The sequence below is a fragment of the Lissotriton helveticus genome, chromosome 6 (genome assembly GCF_964261635.1).
Source record: "Lissotriton helveticus chromosome 6, aLisHel1.1, whole genome shotgun sequence".
Classification (NCBI taxonomy): Eukaryota; Metazoa; Chordata; class Amphibia; order Caudata; family Salamandridae; genus Lissotriton; species Lissotriton helveticus.
In genome coordinates this window covers 770,591,471-770,609,453 of record NC_136067.1, presented here as the reverse complement: position 1 = coordinate 770,609,453, position 17,983 = coordinate 770,591,471, and positions in this window count along the sequence as shown.

Sequence of the window (17,983 nt, the reverse complement as noted above, 5' to 3'; positions counted from 1 at the left end):
TTGCGGGGGGCCAACGAGCGGGTCGCCTTCGCGAGCGGGGCACTCCGGAAGCCCGCAACCTACACAGAGGGCGGTGAGTGCGGATTTCTCCCCTCCCCCCCCCCCGAGGATCTCGACGCCGGCGCCCTGGTGGCCCCCTCCTCCCTCGGGGCCCCATAGGAGGTCGCTGCCTACCTGGGGGACCCAGAGTGCGTTCACCGCCACACGTCGCCTGATGATCCCGGGTGCCTGACCCTAAAATGGCGCCCATGGAAGCCTGATGCAGAAGCAAAACGCGAGCCTCACCCCGGGGGCGGGGGTGCCCCGCTCGTGCTGAAGGAGGTACCAGTGACCACGAAGAGTCCCGGAACAACAGCGAGACCGGCCCTCAGAGGTCTGCGCCGGACCGCGCCCTCTCCCTCACCACCCCATTGTTGTAAATTATACCCTCTCTCGCTCCAGTGCCCGAGCGCGCAAAGTGGCAGCCGCTACACCGGGGCTCCAAGGTGCCGACCCTGATCACACACTGGGAGCCTGATCACCCTCCGATCTGCCACCAAGAGGTGTGGAAGACCTCGAGACGCTGCCGGTGGCTGTCCGCCGCCTCGGTCCTCCTCGGATTCCCACCACCTGACCTCTGGCCCCCCCGGCCGGGGTTGACACTGCGCCACCTGCAGGGCCTCCTAACGCCGTGGCCATCGGCCCCAGCAGCCACGGACCACATCTGGCGCCCTGAACTGGTGAAGGCTCCCTGAGACGGAGGAGAGCCGCCCTGAAGCCGGGGAGGACGGGGGGGACCGATTGACACTGGACTGCCTCTGGCCCTGATACGTCTGCTATCCCCGGAGGGCGCGGAGACCCGGTGGCCCACCCGACAGTACCTATGGGGAAGCCAAGGGCCCCGCAGGTGACGGCTGTCCCTGAAACGGCCGTTGAAAAGATGCCACACACCAGGACGTGGACGCAAGCCAATACGTCACAAACAGACCCTGCACTGTCGGCGAAACTGGACCAGGTGTTGGCGGCGATCGAAATGTCTCGCCTATCAATGGAGGAGAGGTTAGGTGCCCTGACGACGGACATTAGCTTGATCCGAGACGAACACCGTAAACTGGCGGACAGGGTAATGGAGGGCGAACGGACCGTGACCGAGTTACGACCCGTGGTGAAGATGCAGGAGGAGGACATGAGAGAGGTACTTCGTCGTGTGGAGGCCCTAGAAGAGCGCACGGTGGACTTGGAAGGACGCTCGAGAAGATGTAACATCCGCGTCCTGGGCCTACCGGAAGGGGATTGAAAATTCGGATCCTCTGACCTATATGGAATCCTGGACCAGATCGTTCACCCCGGAGAGTGAGAGATCACCGTACTTCTCCATCGAACGGGCCCACAGAGTCCCGGCCCGGGCACCCAAACCCGGCCTCCCTCCACGACCCATGCTAGCTAAATTCCTACATTTCCGAGACCGAGACGCGGTACTCCGAGCAGCCCGGACAGTGGGCCCCCTGCAGGTGGAGGATCAACATGTTATGGTGTTCCCGGACTACGCCCGGGAGGTCCAGCAGCGGCGATCCACCTTTCTGGAAGTCAAGAGGCGCCTTCGCGCTAACGACCTACAGTACTCCTTGTTGTTCCCAGCCCGCCTCAAAGTACTGTACAATGGGAAAGCCCTCTTCTTCACCACGGCGACGGAAGCACAGGATTGGGCTGAACTTCACTGCCCGCTGATCCCTAAGCCCGGACCCCAGAGGGCCCGCAACAACGACCCCAGACGATCTAGACGGCGGGGTGTGAACCGTGCCCAGACTGGCCGCCCCAAGAGCCAGGCGTCCTCCCCCACAAGGTCGCCCGACCTCGCGCAAATCATGCAAGAGCGGCGAGATGCCCTGCGAGCGGTGGTCGAGCTTCACACGTCACCCCCGGCATCAGACCTAGAGAGTCACCCACACCTGTTCACCCCAGAGAAAGACCGCGACAGCGATGGAACGATGTCGGGATTTGGCCCGATCTCTTCCCCACTCATGGCGGCACCTACATTGGACGCTACCCTGGCCGACCAACCTAACACCTCCTCATGAACAATGAACTGTCGATTCCTGTATCCTTCTAATGATCACCTGTTGTATTGCGCGATGTCTAGGTGCCTAGACTGTTTTGCCTGATTATAGCATGTGCATCCGAGCGATGGACTCTTCTCCTACAGGAGCCCGACCCGTGCACAGGCCCAGCAGCGACACATGCTGCCACCCCCGCAGTTAACTGTTGTATTTCTCCCCTAGTGGGATACTAGTTTGGATATGCCACCTCCGGTGCTATATCCCCAGTATTGGGACTGTTACCCACCCAAGGTTATACTAGTTGTTACTCCCCTTCGTCCCTCCCCTACAATTGTGGAAGCTTGGCGCGCAGGAACACACGTGACCCATATACACAGGCGACTTTTGGGTATTATAGGGGGACCCTCATCCCTACCACGGCACCCCAGGAATGGCAATCCCATGCTCAGACATTAACATCCTTACTTTGAATGTACGGGGCCTGCACACGCCCAGCAAACGATACTCTGTGTACGCCTACATTAGACGCATGTCAGCCAATATCGCACTCCTTCAGGAGACACACATAAATGCTACCGAACTCACTCGCCTGCAACCTAAATGGCGTGGAACCCTCTGTGCCACGCAATACTCAGCGTTTGCACGCGGCGCATTGATCTGGGTCAGACCGGGTACTCCCTTCCGGGTGCTCCGACGGGTGGTGGACAAAGAGGGGAGGTATGCGCTTCTGGAGGGAATACTGGACGGGCAGGGAATACTCCTTGGCAGCATTTACGCCCCTAATACAGACCAGGATAAATTCTGGGATCACCTCACGGGCATTCTGGCCCAGTTCACCACAGTCCCGTGGGTACTGGGGGGCGACTTTAACTGCACACTGGACACCACCCTGGACCGCTCACATCCTCCTCCCGCACATTCCCCGGCCCCCCGACAGGCAGAACTCTTTAGGACCTGGGTCACACACTGGGCGCTCACTGACGCATGGCGACACCTCCACCCACTGGCTCGCATTTACTCCTTCCACTCGATCCCACACAACCTCCGGGTCCGCCTAGACCGCTTCCTCTGTTCTGCACCAATTCTCCCTAAGATCACGTCTACGGACTACCTGGGCCGGATCCTCTCGGATCACGACGCTCACATTGTGCCACTAACCTGGCGCCCCCCCCACCCACCGGTCCCCACCTGGCGCCTTCCTCGGGATTGCCTGACCGACCCAGTATTCAGAGACATGCATGAAACTTGCATACGGGACTACTTCGCACATAACGCGAACACGGCGTCGTCGGTGCTAGTGGAGTGGGACGCGTTTAAGGTGGTGGCTAGGGGAGAATGCATCAAACAGGTGGTGGGGGTTCGCCGCACCCTGGAGCGGACGCTCCTGACCTCGGAGCAGACTTTAGCCACACTCACTAAACGACTTGACGACTCGGAAGAGCACGCTGTGCTCACGGCCGAGGCCAAGACGGAATATCAGACCGCCTGCGCCGATCTCCGGAAGTATAATTTCAGGGCTTACGCCTCTAGGATGCATAAGGACAGGGACAAAACGGGGGCGCTGTTGGCTTGGATGGCGAAGCAGGACACCGAACTTAAGCCAATCACAGATATTATCAACCCGGACGGTGTGTTGGTGCGCTCACAAGCCGAGATTCTCCTGGCGTTCCAGCGTCATTATACACGAGTGTACGGGACCCCGACCCAGTACTCCCCATCTTCTGTCACTTCATTCCGTGGCGCACAGTCTTTTATACCATACATATTTACAATGCCCACTCCCAAAACATACGAAACTGACAAATGAGAAAAGTTTGAAAACAAGCTATGAAGTGTCTTGTATACGCCCTTCTTTCAGACCCCGTGTTCTCCCCTCCCTCAAGTTAATCAATGCTAGTGCATGTAATTCAATTTGCAGGTGGCAGGACATGATTGCGAGCCTCAAAGGACGGTTGTGTAATAGGAGAATACACGGAGAGAATAGTGAAGGCCAGTCAAACAAGATAAAGCAAAAGGAAGAATGGTGGGACCCAAACAGTCAACTAAGACAAGGATCAATCAGTCTAGACATGGATTAACTAACTTGGCCAGACACTGACATCGGTTTCACAAACAAGGACAAAGGGTTGCTTTTTAACAAGAGAGACGAGCAGCTGGAAAGGCAAAAACACTATGTTCGCCACGTCGCCTGAGTGAGGGTAACACAAAATGGCGGCTGTCACAAAATGGCGGCTGACTACGAAGCGAAGTCGAAAATCACAAAACCTCACCTGCTGCATACATACTCTCATGTGTGTCCCCATAGGCAGTATAGGCAGTCACCATGTATACCTGAATGGTCGCTTCTTGTACTTATGGGAACCTCTTTTAAAACTGTGCACTGTATATACTCACTTATGGTTCCATGTTTTCACCTGGGGACACATCACATAAAGTATACCGCTTTTTGAATGTAAGAAAGTGATCTATACTATTATTGTGTATATAAAAAAGTTAGTTGAACAAACTGCAGAGTTATTTTTGTCCACAGACATTACTTGGTCCCTTACAAATGCATAGCCATTTTGCATATATATTGCTTAAATCGTTGGTTCATTTTTCCCACAGGAACCACTGTTTTCCCCGTATAAAATGATTACCCTTGTTCTCTGTGAGTAGGGTTCCCCTGTATTCAGAAGTGTCAAACACAATCTGTGGCGGTTAAAAGCATAAAAAAACAGTATCACTTACTGTATGCGAGGAAGCAAAGTGAGTAGCACATGCTCTGTCATGCGCCTTAAGTAGGCGCAGGTTAAAGGGTCCGCTACACTGTGCAGGCTAGACCACTAACCATCAAATATGCGGTGCGGTATAGAACAAGAAGTGAATACGTTAAAACTTTCTGAAGCATGCCAACAAACAGCACGTGGAGCTGCAGCGGGCCAGAGAGAAGCGTCGAGAAACCAAAGAGCTAATGTCCACCCACCCAACACAGACCCCAAAATAGGATTAAAATACAATTTGCGGCGGTTAAAAGTAATCAAACCAGTAGCAGTTACTAAGAGTGGGGAGCCGGGAGCTGTGGCAGTGATATTTCACTGTTTTGCCATTTTAACATACATTAACCATCTATTCTATTTTATGATGAGTCAGGCGTGCAACTAGACTGCACATACATCTCTCCCACAAGTGCATTAACTGCCAGTTATCTTACCATTATCATACAATGGAACTTGCTGTTTATACAATGATCTGTGCAGCAGGTGCTTTAACCCTATAAGGTATTTTAAAATGAAACCTATATGCCACCAATTAGGTGGGATACATTTGCCATCAATTTTGTAATCTTGCAATTTCCTTATGGCAGATTAAAAAAATAAAACAATAAATGCATAAGTGACTGTTAGAGTTCACTCCTCATGACTCTGCCACTCGTTATTACTAATTTTTTGATGCAACATCCTGACCCTCAGTTTATGGGATCTTGAAGTTTATTATCTTCTTTTCCAGCTCTGTTTAAAAGAGAAAACTACAAGTCCCACAGTGCAACTTCCTGTATGCCAAAAAAAGACGTGCCAAAGGTTTTATTACTCTGTTTTCCGTATTGTCCGTTTTTTCCATTCTCTTTTTATTCCTACACCTTTCACTCATGGTGTTCTTTTCGTTTTACATATTCCCTTCCAATCAATGCCACTGTAGAACGCTTCAAATTACTAAATAGACGTGTTGAATGTACTTAAAGACACACCCAACTACACTACATGGACATTCCACTCACATATAAGAAAGAGGTAATGCATACGCACAATACCTGAAACAGTTAAAACAGTAAAGAATAAACCTCACATCAACAGGTCCTTCTGTTCAATGCACAGGAATAATTACATATTTTCGGAAGCCAGTCCTTAGACTGTCCCTAAAATACTGACAGTAGCTTTGCCCCACTGCTTTTCAGCAGTGTAAAAAAAGGAAAAATAAAATTATAATAACTCGATGGTATTATCATTTTATTTTTCCCTGCTGAGGCAGTTTTGCGGGCGGGGCAGGGCTGGTCTGCTCTGCTCACAATGCAGCTGGAGAAGTGGTGTGCCTCTGTAATGCGCATGACAGTTTGGCCTGCCAATTTGGGCCGGTCAAACAGTCATGCTCACTTAGCACAGCCTGGAGGAGAACATGCACAGGCTCATAGTCTCTGTCTAAGCGCCAAACTATGGCGCTCAGAACAATCACAATGCCTTTACGATGCAACTTTTACAACGCAAACCATTACAACGCATTGCGCTGGGGGGCGCTCTAGGATAGGGAATAAGTTTAATTTACCGTCCAACACCTTCCCTAGTGTCCACGGGGACTGGAGTGGGAATAGTAAATTAAACTATTCACTATCCAGCACCCCAAAGCGCTATGCGTTGTAAAGGTATGCGATGTAAAAAACGCGTTGTAAAGGCATGCGATGTAAAAGTATGCGTTGTAACGTCATACATCCTGCTCACAGCAGCGTCGTGGTTGGCTTTAGGATCATGTGTGCTTCCTGCTTGCGTTTCGGCCGGACTCGGAGAGATGCAGTGATGAGGAAAGTTTATTTTTATTTTCTACACCCCCACCCCGCCATCTCTGATTCGTGCCAGCCGCCACTGAATACTGAGCTAATAGTTTCTAATCTTGAAATCCTATTTGGTGCTCAGTATCATCCCTAAAAATAACCTGCTGGGTTTCCTAAGAAATTAAATTCAAAATTGTCCTTAACAATGAATATAACACAGAAGAGTCTACGTGAAAAAGGAAGACAAAAACAAAGTAAGGCTTTCTCAGTTATAAGGATATATTAATTGCTTCAACACATGCTGAACCGCTTTTGAATTCAACTTGCATCTGATAGTAGGAGACCCTTTTGATTCTTGAGGGCCCCCCCTAAAGTAATGTTAATAATGAAGCTCGACTGCTCTGTTTTTGCGTCTCTCCAGAAGAGCCGCTGACTCAAAACGAAAAGGGCCACAACGCCAGTGAAGTGCTAAACCCGCTCATGTCCCGTGCTGAGCACGTGCAGAATGAGGTTCCTCCTTTAGAAGAGTCAGGCTTATATCTTTCGAGGATTCCACTGCACATTCACAAGTAAGGGAAAGGGTGACTACCAAAATATTTTCGATGACTACCCTCAATACCACACAAAGCGGGAGAGCCACGTGCCAGTAATGAGCACACAAGAATCATCGGTATGTATGCCAGCACAATACAAAAAGACACCAAGTAGCATACTATTGGCCATTGTACGAGTTCAGTGATTTCTGTTGATAGGCACTAAAGCATAAGATGGAAGTCTTTTTATTGCCCTCTAACAATATCAACTCCAACCAGCACCACCCGCATCAGCTGCCTGTGAGTCCTCAGCAGTCAAGGCCATGGAAGCTATTATCTATGGCAATGATGGGACTCTTGTGGCTATGTGAATAATAAGTTTAACAGCTTATATTGATACGTCCAACTTTAGTGTCCGATAAGGCGTTCCCATGGTGCATGACAGATGCTAAAATGGTGATTGTTATGTTAATAGTGTGTTATGGAACTACAGAATCCCGTAGCGGCATGAGTGTTAGACTGATGTTGAAATTACATGCTACAGGATGCTCTTCAGCAAATTGCCTTAAGATTATATGTATGACTCTCATTGCAATATCGAAAATTAATAAACACTAAAAATATATATTGAGAATGTCAATATGAATACCGATACATTCATGTATAAAAACAAAGCTGCATCTTTATTGACAAATTCTTCTGTTATGAACTCCACATCAACCCCGACTCAGAAATTCATAGTCAGGCAGGCGTGACACCCAGGCCTGAGTCACTGATTCACAGGTCACAGGTGGGGGACGCGTAGTCGACAGACAAATACGCGAACAGGAAACCCCAGATCAATCCCACAGATAGGCTCAGCGACACCATAATGGTCCAGGGAGGTTGACCTCAAAAAGCACATATTGCCAGAAGGGTATGCGCGTTCCCCAAACATCATAGAGTCAGATGCCACATGAAGCTTGGAACACATAGCCAACCAGGAGACAGCACACAGGGTACACACAGTGATCACAAGCTTCCCATGCCGGACATCTGGATACGTTACCCACTGGCCCCATTGTGTCCATGCAACGTTGAGGCCCACCTAGATTCCTCATTAAATACAATCATTTATGGCTCCAAAGACAGTGGTTCACATTTCTTACCTAAAAAGGCTCACCTGAACTAACTTATGGCTTTCAATGAATTGTATAAAAACTCATGTCAGATCGATTGTCAGATGACACAGTACTCAGACCCTATGCCTGTAACTGTTCTCCCGGCCACACTGTAATTAAACAAACAGCTTCTGTTTTGCAAAATGACTCTTTTTTTTAGAAGGTACTTCATGTTAGAGCAACACATGTGTATGTGACATTTCTTGTAAGCGGCTAACAGCAAAATGGTGCCTAAACTCATGCTTGGCTCACAAATGAGGAGTCCCATATGATTTAAGCATGGAATTCTTTTGTTTGGTTAATATCTCTGTGGGTGCTGGCAATGTCACATAGTATGGCTTGGACATTTTTAATGATTCACCATTTCTTTGTTTCGCCTATCACCAGATGAATCTTTTAGGATTAAGATTGTTTTGTGGATTGAAGTACTTAGGAAGAGCAGCAACTGCTTTCCCATAATCTGTTTTTAAAGAGCTTGTGAAACTCCCACGTGTAGTGGAAAAGCAGAGATCTTTTGATTTTGCTTTTTCCATTGCTTTTTCCATCAACACTCTTAAGAATGTGATTAGCCTGCCAAACCAGACTTTTCACGTGTGGGGTGGCAATAGATGATACTGCTACATCACTGATTGGAGCGATTATACAGAGGTAGGACCTTCCTGTGTTGGAGGTAGCACTGCAACAGCATCACAGGCTTTGCTCAATGAGGTATCCTGTCTTCTGTCCTAGCCAGGTGTGGAATGCTGCAAGTCATGTGAAATGTATGATATCATTACTGTGTCTGTTCTACCCCTGTCAAATGAAATTTCAGTCCACAGCTAGGGCTGGGCTGGTTACATCATAGCTCCTGGTGAGGTTCAAGTACCTATAACTTGTTTCTCAATAAAGTACTTGTGCCTGTACCTGCTGGCTTCCAGTGTCTCCTTACCAGTGTGCATCTTCTAAATGTAACACTCACCCATGACCAGCAGGTTAGTGGAAAATACAATACACCCTCACACACAGGAATGGATCATTGCCACCAGTGTTCTGTCATGAGTGGTTCAATGCTTCAGATATCTAATTGAGGTGGGAACAAAGGGTATAGTTTGTGCAGTGCAGGAAATGAGGGTTGTAAGAAACTGGGGGTATTAGTTAAAGGGAGTAGTGAGCCACCTTAAGAAAAAAACACCTTTCTCATCAGAGTGAACTACTAAAGTCACTAAATTAACCTGAACTAAATCTCCTGGTGGTTACAGCACAGATCCGACAGGCATAGCAACGTGTAAAGTATTTATGCAGTACCAAAATAGTGATATAGTCAAAATATACCATAAGGCAAATCCCAAACTAATTTAGAAACCTAGAGTAACTTTAAAAATATGGCAAAAATTCAAAAAGGGAAACCAGAGTTATGAATTTTTAAAGGTTACATTTCACAATAGCCCTAAAAACTGTTAAGCGAAAATCACGGTCATCTGGTTGTGCCTAACCAGTACCTAGGCACAAATTAAGGCTGGCCATGGTAGAGCTCGGGTCCGGTACAGAAATCAGGTTTGATCCTGTCCGAAGTTTTACCTTTGGATTTAGTCTCTGAAATGCAAGTCACAAATCTGAAGGCTGTGACTGAAAAGAGCTCACATCGTCTGATAGCTGATGGATGAGGTCTCAGGGAAGCAATTGACATTTAACAGGAAATGAGAGAAAGACATTTTAATTTCGCACACAAGAAAAATCACTTGAAGGATGGGTACTTTTTGTGCCTTCATCTGATTAAGATTTTTACATTCAGAGCTAGTCACTTTTTTGGAGCTCAGATTCTTCCAGTGGGGCAAAGCTGCAGGCTGTAGCCAAAGACAGCTCCACAAGGCCCCGTACCAGGTCCAGCTGAATCATATTTGCAGCTGTAGGAAAGCTCTGAACAGGAGCAACCTGAATCTTCAGCTGCCAAGTATCAGTTGGAGCTCATGCTAACGATCCCCTAGTGTCTTTAAGCAGATATAAAAGATAAGTCTCTAAAAGAACACTTTCCAAAATATTTATATAAAATGTAACTTCCCCAGTGAATCAGACTTTTAATAAATACTTCAAAGAGTCTAAGAATGATATGTGAGCTATTTCTTGCCTGGAGATGATATTAATAAATTTAATAGTGCACCCCAATGCTAACAATGGAACAGCCAGCCTTTCTGTGGTGACAATAGCTTTTAGGACCTTTTCAATGTAAGCACATGTTTAACCTCACATTTTTACATGTCTTACTTCCTGCTTTATAGGCAGGAAGGCCTAACTAGTCACAAATCAAGCAGTAATCTGAACATAAATAACTCAGCAGCAAATGTCACAGGGGCCTGTAACCTGATAAAGCTATAGTCTTTCAAGCCAGGAGACAAACAGGGCGTCCAAAGTAAGCCAAACACATACAAACCAGATTCTGGCAACCTATGTGCTCTGTTACCGATTACCCCTCATAAAATGGACAGGTCACACGCCCTACAGCAGAAAATATCTCCGAGCACCAGTCCTGCACAGAAAACCGAATAATTGGTCAGAGCAAACACGATTATTCCAGTCTGCGCCAGTCTGCACCAGAGCATTGCCCAAACTACGGTACTCTGGTTTTCCCCTAATGCAAAAAGATTGGCCCCACCCAATGGAACTTATATCATAAATATCCCACCATCTCCATCTTCCGGCATATTGGCTATGCCTACCCAATTCATACTTCAACGGGGAACACCAAAGACCACCATAGACGACCCTGAGAGGCACGAGGTACAGGTGCTAGATAGCTCGACAAGGGGAAGCGCAATCACACAGGAATTCACCACAATCACCCCACAGGGCTCAACCCCAAAGAACAATCAATCATTCATTCCACCCCAACCCAGCAAATCTTCAATTGAGGACAAGGACACATGGGGGAACAGTAGTAGCTCCTTGTAACACAAACACAACAGGGTCATGTACAACCAAGCTCCTAGGGCCACAGCAGCCAGGGACAATGAACAAACAGGTCCACCTTAAAGAGAAAGTCCAGGACCCTCAATCCAGCAATCAGGAGAACCTATATACTCCTCCAACCTGAAGCATCTTACCACAGCCAATCTCTACTTGGTTACATTCACCCATATCCCTGCTAAAAGGACAACTGAATCAACAATCACCAACTGGGACTCAGGAAAAACTAGAGACGCCATCCTCTAGGAGATCCCTAAGTTTGAGGAATGGGGCATCGAGCTAGAACCCACTCAGCCGCGTAAATATCCATACGTTCTAATCAAAGATCATAGAACACACCCCAGAGGGGGGCGTGGCTTAGCAAGCCACGATGGCGGCTGTGTCCTGCTGAGGCTCCGCGATCGGGCTAGCATCTTGCCCAGTTCCCGAGATCGCCGGGAGCCTCAACTCGCCCAAGAAAGCACCTGTGATATCCCTACACACTGGGGCGTCCATCGACAGACCCGGAACTGCTGCGGACGGACGGCACGAGCCGGACTGCCTTCTGCCGGAGCCGAGTGGCGCCAACCCCTGAAAATGGCGGACGCGGCTCTGGCCTGAGGGAGAGCGAGCCGCTGAGGAACGGCTCCCTGAACGGCGGCCCCGGCGAACGCGGTCGGCTGACTGCTGCGGAGGAGCCTGCGGAGGTGAGGAGACCAGCCCGCCGGGGGGGCGCACCGGACGGCGCCTTCCTCCGTTCAGCGTCCCGACACCCAAGATGGTGGACACCACCCAAAGGCTCCGGTGCTCCGGAGCTGTCTCCCCGCCAAGGACCTGACCGGCCACCAGCCTCAGCCGGCCTGCCGCCGCGGATTGCGGGGGGCCAACGAGCGGGTCGCCTTCGCGAGCGGGGCACTCCGGAAGCCCGCAACCTACACAGAGGGCGGTGAGTGCGGATTTCTCCCCTCCCCCCCCCCCCCCCGAGGATCTCGACGCCGGCGCCCTGGTGGCCCCCTCCTCCCTCGGGGCCCCATAGGAGGTCGCTGCCTACCTGGGGGACCCAGAGTGCGTTCACCGCCACACGTCGCCTGATGATCCCGGGTGCCTGACCCTAAAATGGCGCCCATGGAAGCCTGATGCAGAAGCAAAACGCGAGCCTCACCCCGGGGGCGGGGGTGCCCCGCTCGTGCTGAAGGAGGTACCAGTGACCACGAAGAGTCCCGGAACAACAGCGAGACCGGCCCTCAGAGGTCTGCGCCGGACCGCGCCCTCTCCCTCACCACCCCATTGTTGTAAATTATACCCTCTCTCGCTCCAGTGCCCGAGCGCGCAAAGTGGCAGCCGCTACACCGGGGCTCCAAGGTGCCGACCCTGATCACACACTGGGAGCCTGATCACCCTCCGATCTGCCACCAAGAGGTGTGGAAGACCTCGAGACGCTGCCGGTGGCTGTCCGCCGCCTCGGTCCTCCTCGGATTCCCACCACCTGACCTCTGGCCCCCCCGGCCGGGGTTGACACTGCGCCACCTGCAGGGCCTCCTAACGCCGTGGCCATCGGCCCCAGCAGCCACGGACCACATCTGGCGCCCTGAACTGGTGAAGGCTCCCTGAGACGGAGGAGAGCCGCCCTGAAGCCGGGGAGGACGGGGGGGACCGATTGACACTGGACTGCCTCTGGCCCTGATACGTCTGCTATCCCCGGAGGGCGCGGAGACCCGGTGGCCCACCCGACAGTACCTATGGGGAAGCCAAGGGCCCCGCAGGTGACGGCTGTCCCTGAAACGGCCGTTGAAAAGATGCCACACACCAGGACGTGGACGCAAGCCAATACGTCACAAACAGACCCTGCACTGTCGGCGAAACTGGACCAGGTGTTGGCGGCGATCGAAATGTCTCGCCTATCAATGGAGGAGAGGTTAGGTGCCCTGACGACGGACATTAGCTTGATCCGAGACGAACACCGTAAACTGGCGGACAGGGTAATGGAGGGCGAACGGACCGTGACCGAGTTACGACCCGTGGTGAAGATGCAGGAGGAGGACATGAGAGAGGTACTTCGTCGTGTGGAGGCCCTAGAAGAGCGCACGGTGGACTTGGAAGGACGCTCGAGAAGATGTAACATCCGCGTCCTGGGCCTACCGGAGGGGATTGAAAATTCGGATCCTCTGACCTATATGGAATCCTGGACCAGATCGTTCACCCCGGAGAGTGAGAGATCACCGTACTTCTCCATCGAACGGGCCCACAGAGTCCCGGCCCGGGCACCCAAACCCGGCCTCCCTCCACGACCCATGCTAGCTAAATTCCTACATTTCCGAGACCGAGACGCGGTACTCCGAGCAGCCCGGACAGTGGGCCCCCTGCAGGTGGAGGATCAACATGTTATGGTGTTCCCGGACTACGCCCGGGAGGTCCAGCAGCGGCGATCCACCTTTCTGGAAGTCAAGAGGCGCCTTCGCGCTAACGACCTACAGTACTCCTTGTTGTTCCCAGCCCGCCTCAAAGTACTGTACAATGGGAAAGCCCTCTTCTTCACCACGGCGACGGAAGCACAGGATTGGGCTGAACTTCACTGCCCGCTGATCCCTAAGCCCGGACCCCAGAGGGCCCGCAACAACGACCCCAGACGATCTAGACGGCGGGGTGTGAACCGTGCCCAGACTGGCCGCCCCAAGAGCCAGGCGTCCTCCCCCACAAGGTCGCCCGACCTCGCGCAAATCATGCAAGAGCGGCGAGATGCCCTGCGAGCGGTGGTCGAGCTTCACACGTCACCCCCGGCATCAGACCTAGAGAGTCACCCACACCTGTTCACCCCAGAGAAAGACCGCGACAGCGATGGAACGATGTCGGGATTTGGCCCGATCTCTTCCCCACTCATGGCGGCACCTACATTGGACGCTACCCTGGCCGACCAACCTAACACCTCCTCATGAACAATGAACTGTCGATTCCTGTATCCTTCTAATGATCACCTGTTGTATTGCGCGATGTCTAGGTGCCTAGACTGTTTTGCCTGATTATAGCATGTGCATCCGAGCGATGGACTCTTCTCCTACAGGAGCCCGACCCGCGCACAGGCCCAGCAGCGACACATGCTGCCACCCCCGCAGTTAACTGTTGTATTTCTCCCCTAGTGGGATACTAGTTTGGATATGCCACCTCCGGTGCTATATCCCCAGTATTGGGACTGTTACCCACCCAAGGTTATACTAGTTGTTACTCCCCTTCGTCCCTCCCCTACAATTGTGGAAGCTTGGCGCGCAGGAACACACGTGACCCATATACACAGGCGACTTTTGGGTATTATAGGGGGACCCTCATCCCTACCACGGCACCCCAGGAATGGCAATCCCACGCTCAGACATTAACATCCTTACTTTGAATGTACGGGGCCTGCACACGCCCAGCAAACGATACTCTGTGTACGCCTACATTAGACGCATGTCAGCCAATATCGCACTCCTTCAGGAGACACACATAAATGCTACCGAACTCACTCGCCTGCAACCTAAATGGCGTGGAACCCTCTGTGCCACGCAATACTCAGCGTTTGCACGCGGCGCATTGATCTGGGTCAGACCGGGTACTCCCTTCCGGGTGCTCCGACGGGTGGTGGACAAAGAGGGGAGGTATGCGCTTCTGGAGGGAATACTGGACGGGCAGGGAATACTCCTTGGCAGCATTTACGCCCCTAATACAGACCAGGATAAATTCTGGGATCACCTCACGGGCATTCTGGCCCAGTTCACCACAGTCCCGTGGGTACTGGGGGGCGACTTTAACTGCACACTGGACACCACCCTGGACCGCTCACATCCTCCTCCCGCACATTCCCCGGCCCCCCGACAGGCAGAACTCTTTAGGACCTGGGTCACACACTGGGCGCTCACTGACGCATGGCGACACCTCCACCCACTGGCTCGCATTTACTCCTTCCACTCGATCCCACACAACCTCCGGGTCCGCCTAGACCGCTTCCTCTGTTCTGCACCAATTCTCCCTAAGATCACGTCTACGGACTACCTGGGCCGGATCCTCTCGGATCACGACGCTCACATTGTGCCACTAACCTGGCGCCCCCCCCACCCACCGGTCCCCACCTGGCGCCTTCCTCGGGATTGCCTGACCGACCCAGTATTCAGAGACATGCATGAAACTTGCATACGGGACTACTTCGCACATAACGCGAACACGGCGTCGTCGGTGCTAGTGGAGTGGGACGCGTTTAAGGTGGTGGCTAGGGGAGAATGCATCAAACAGGTGGTGGGGGTTCGCCGCACCCTGGAGCGGACGCTCCTGACCTCGGAGCAGACTTTAGCCACACTCACTAAACGACTTGACGACTCGGAAGAGCACGCTGTGCTCACGGCCGAGGCCAAGACGGAATATCAGACCGCCTGCGCCGATCTCCGGAAGTATAATTTCAGGGCTTACGCCTCTAGGATGCATAAGGACAGGGACAAAACGGGGGCGCTGTTGGCTTGGATGGCGAAGCAGGACACCGAACTTAAGCCAATCACAGATATTATCAACCCGGACGGTGTGTTGGTGCGCTCACAAGCCGAGATTCTCCTGGCGTTCCAGCGTCATTATACACGAGTGTACGGGACCCCGACCCAGTACTCCCCATCTTCTGTAGACAATTTTCTAGACCCTCTGACTCTATCCACAATATCGGACACCGACAAACGCTCCCTCGACGCCAAGATTGCCCCATCTGACATCACCCAGGCGATACGGGCCATGTCTCGTAACAAAGCGCCGGGGTTGGACGGCTTCCCACTGGAATACTACTCGATGTTTTCCCCCCTGGTGGTCCCTCGTCTGTCGCGGGTGTTTGGGGCATCTCTTCATCTAGGCAGGCTGCCCCAGTCACTACGAGAGTCCGTGATCGTCACCTTTCCCAAGCCCCACAGAGACCCACTCCATTTGGGGTCATATCGCCCCATCACGCTCCTGTCTGCCGACTGTAAGATCCTGGGGAAAATCCTGGCGGACCGGTATGCGAAGATCATTCGCCCATTGGTCCACCCCGACCAATGCGGCTTCGTGCCGGGAAGAAACACCTCCCAGAATCTCCGTCGAGTCTTCCATGTCCAGGATCAGGTGCGTGACCGCTTTCCTCGCGCCGCCTGTCTCATTATGGACCTGGAAAAGGCATTTGACACCCTCACTTGGCCCTATCTCTTCTCTGTCCTGCGGCGCCTTAATATCGGTCCGACACTCATGGCGTACACACGCCTCCTGTATACCGATCTCACCGCCCGAGTTCGGATCGGGAAACATATATCACCAGCATTCGGAGTTCGGCGGGGCACAAGACAGGGGTGCCCCCTGTCGCCGCTCTTATTTGCGTTAGCGGTCGAACCGCTGGCGGTTAGGCTACGCCTGGAGGGTGTGAACTGGGGCATTCCCCTAGCGGACGACATGCATTGCGTGTCCATGTACGCGGACGATCTCCTCATATACGTCCGGGACATCGAAACGGACCTGGCCCCCATAGGAGCGACACTGGTGGATTTTGCAGACGCCTCGGGCCTACAGGTGAACTGGGACAAGTCCACAGTTTACCCCCTACACCCGAGCCTACCCCCCCGGGAGGTCGAGCTCGGTCCACATACACTCTCATGGTCCGCGGAGGCTCCCCGATACCTCGGTGTCCGCTTATACCACTCTCCGGCGGCCATGCTTGAGGGTAATCACCGCGCAGTGCTTGCTAGTCTGCGCCCGACTGTCGCCTTCTGGAATAGACTCCCCCTGGCCCCGATAGGACGGATAGCCCTAGCTAAAATGGTGATGCTTCCCCGACTCCTTTACCACTTCACAAACCTACCGGTTATACCACCCAGGTCCTTCTTCCGCGCTGTCGATTCCCTCCTAGGAACCCTCATCTGGGGCGAGGGCCGTCACCGGGTTGCCCTGAAAACCCTCCAACTTCCCACGACGCAGGGTGGACTCGGAGCTCCATCCTTCGAGGCGTATTTCCTCGCGGCACAACTCCAATGGCTGTCTTACTGGACGGCGGACCGCTACCCTCAGGAGACTGTCACTTCGGCCGGCAGAATCGCAACCCCAGAACTCACCCGTCTCCTCCTCCCGGGCACCAAGCCTCGGCGCATATACCCCCTTCAAGTGGCGATGGCGCGCCGGTGCATGATGCGAATCCACCGGCTGTCCCCTAATAGACCTCCGTACTCCCCGCTATTGCCACTGATAGGCGGCCCCAGACAGGACTCTTACTTCACCGCTCCACTGCTCACCGAGTGGTCTCTCTGTGGCATCACGGATTTGGAATCACTCTTCGAGGAAGGCCAGCTAAAATCGCTGGACCGCCTGACCGCTGAATACGGACTCCCCTCAGGCCAATTCCTCAGATATAGACAGCTGCTTGACGGATACCGGCCCCATTTTAATCTCAGCACCGGCGAGCCAGACACGCATCCAGTAATACACACAATCCTACAAATGGGGGTGGGACGCCACTTAATCACCTGGTTATATAAGTCCATCCGGGAACTCTCACATACTCCCCTTACGACTTTGAGAGCCACATGGGAGGAGGACATAGGTCGCGCACTACACGATTCTGAATGGACTAAAGCACTTGAGGCCCCTAAACGCGTCTCTAGAAACGCCCGCTTCAAGAACATCCAATACTACATCCTACACAGGGCATACCTCACCCCAGCGCGCCTGCAGAAGTTCTATCCCTCCACAACATTCCTTTGCCCCAGATGCTGCTCCCCTACGGCGGACTTTCGGCACATGTTCTGGAGTTGCCCCAACCTTCACCCCTTTTGGCGGGCGGTACAT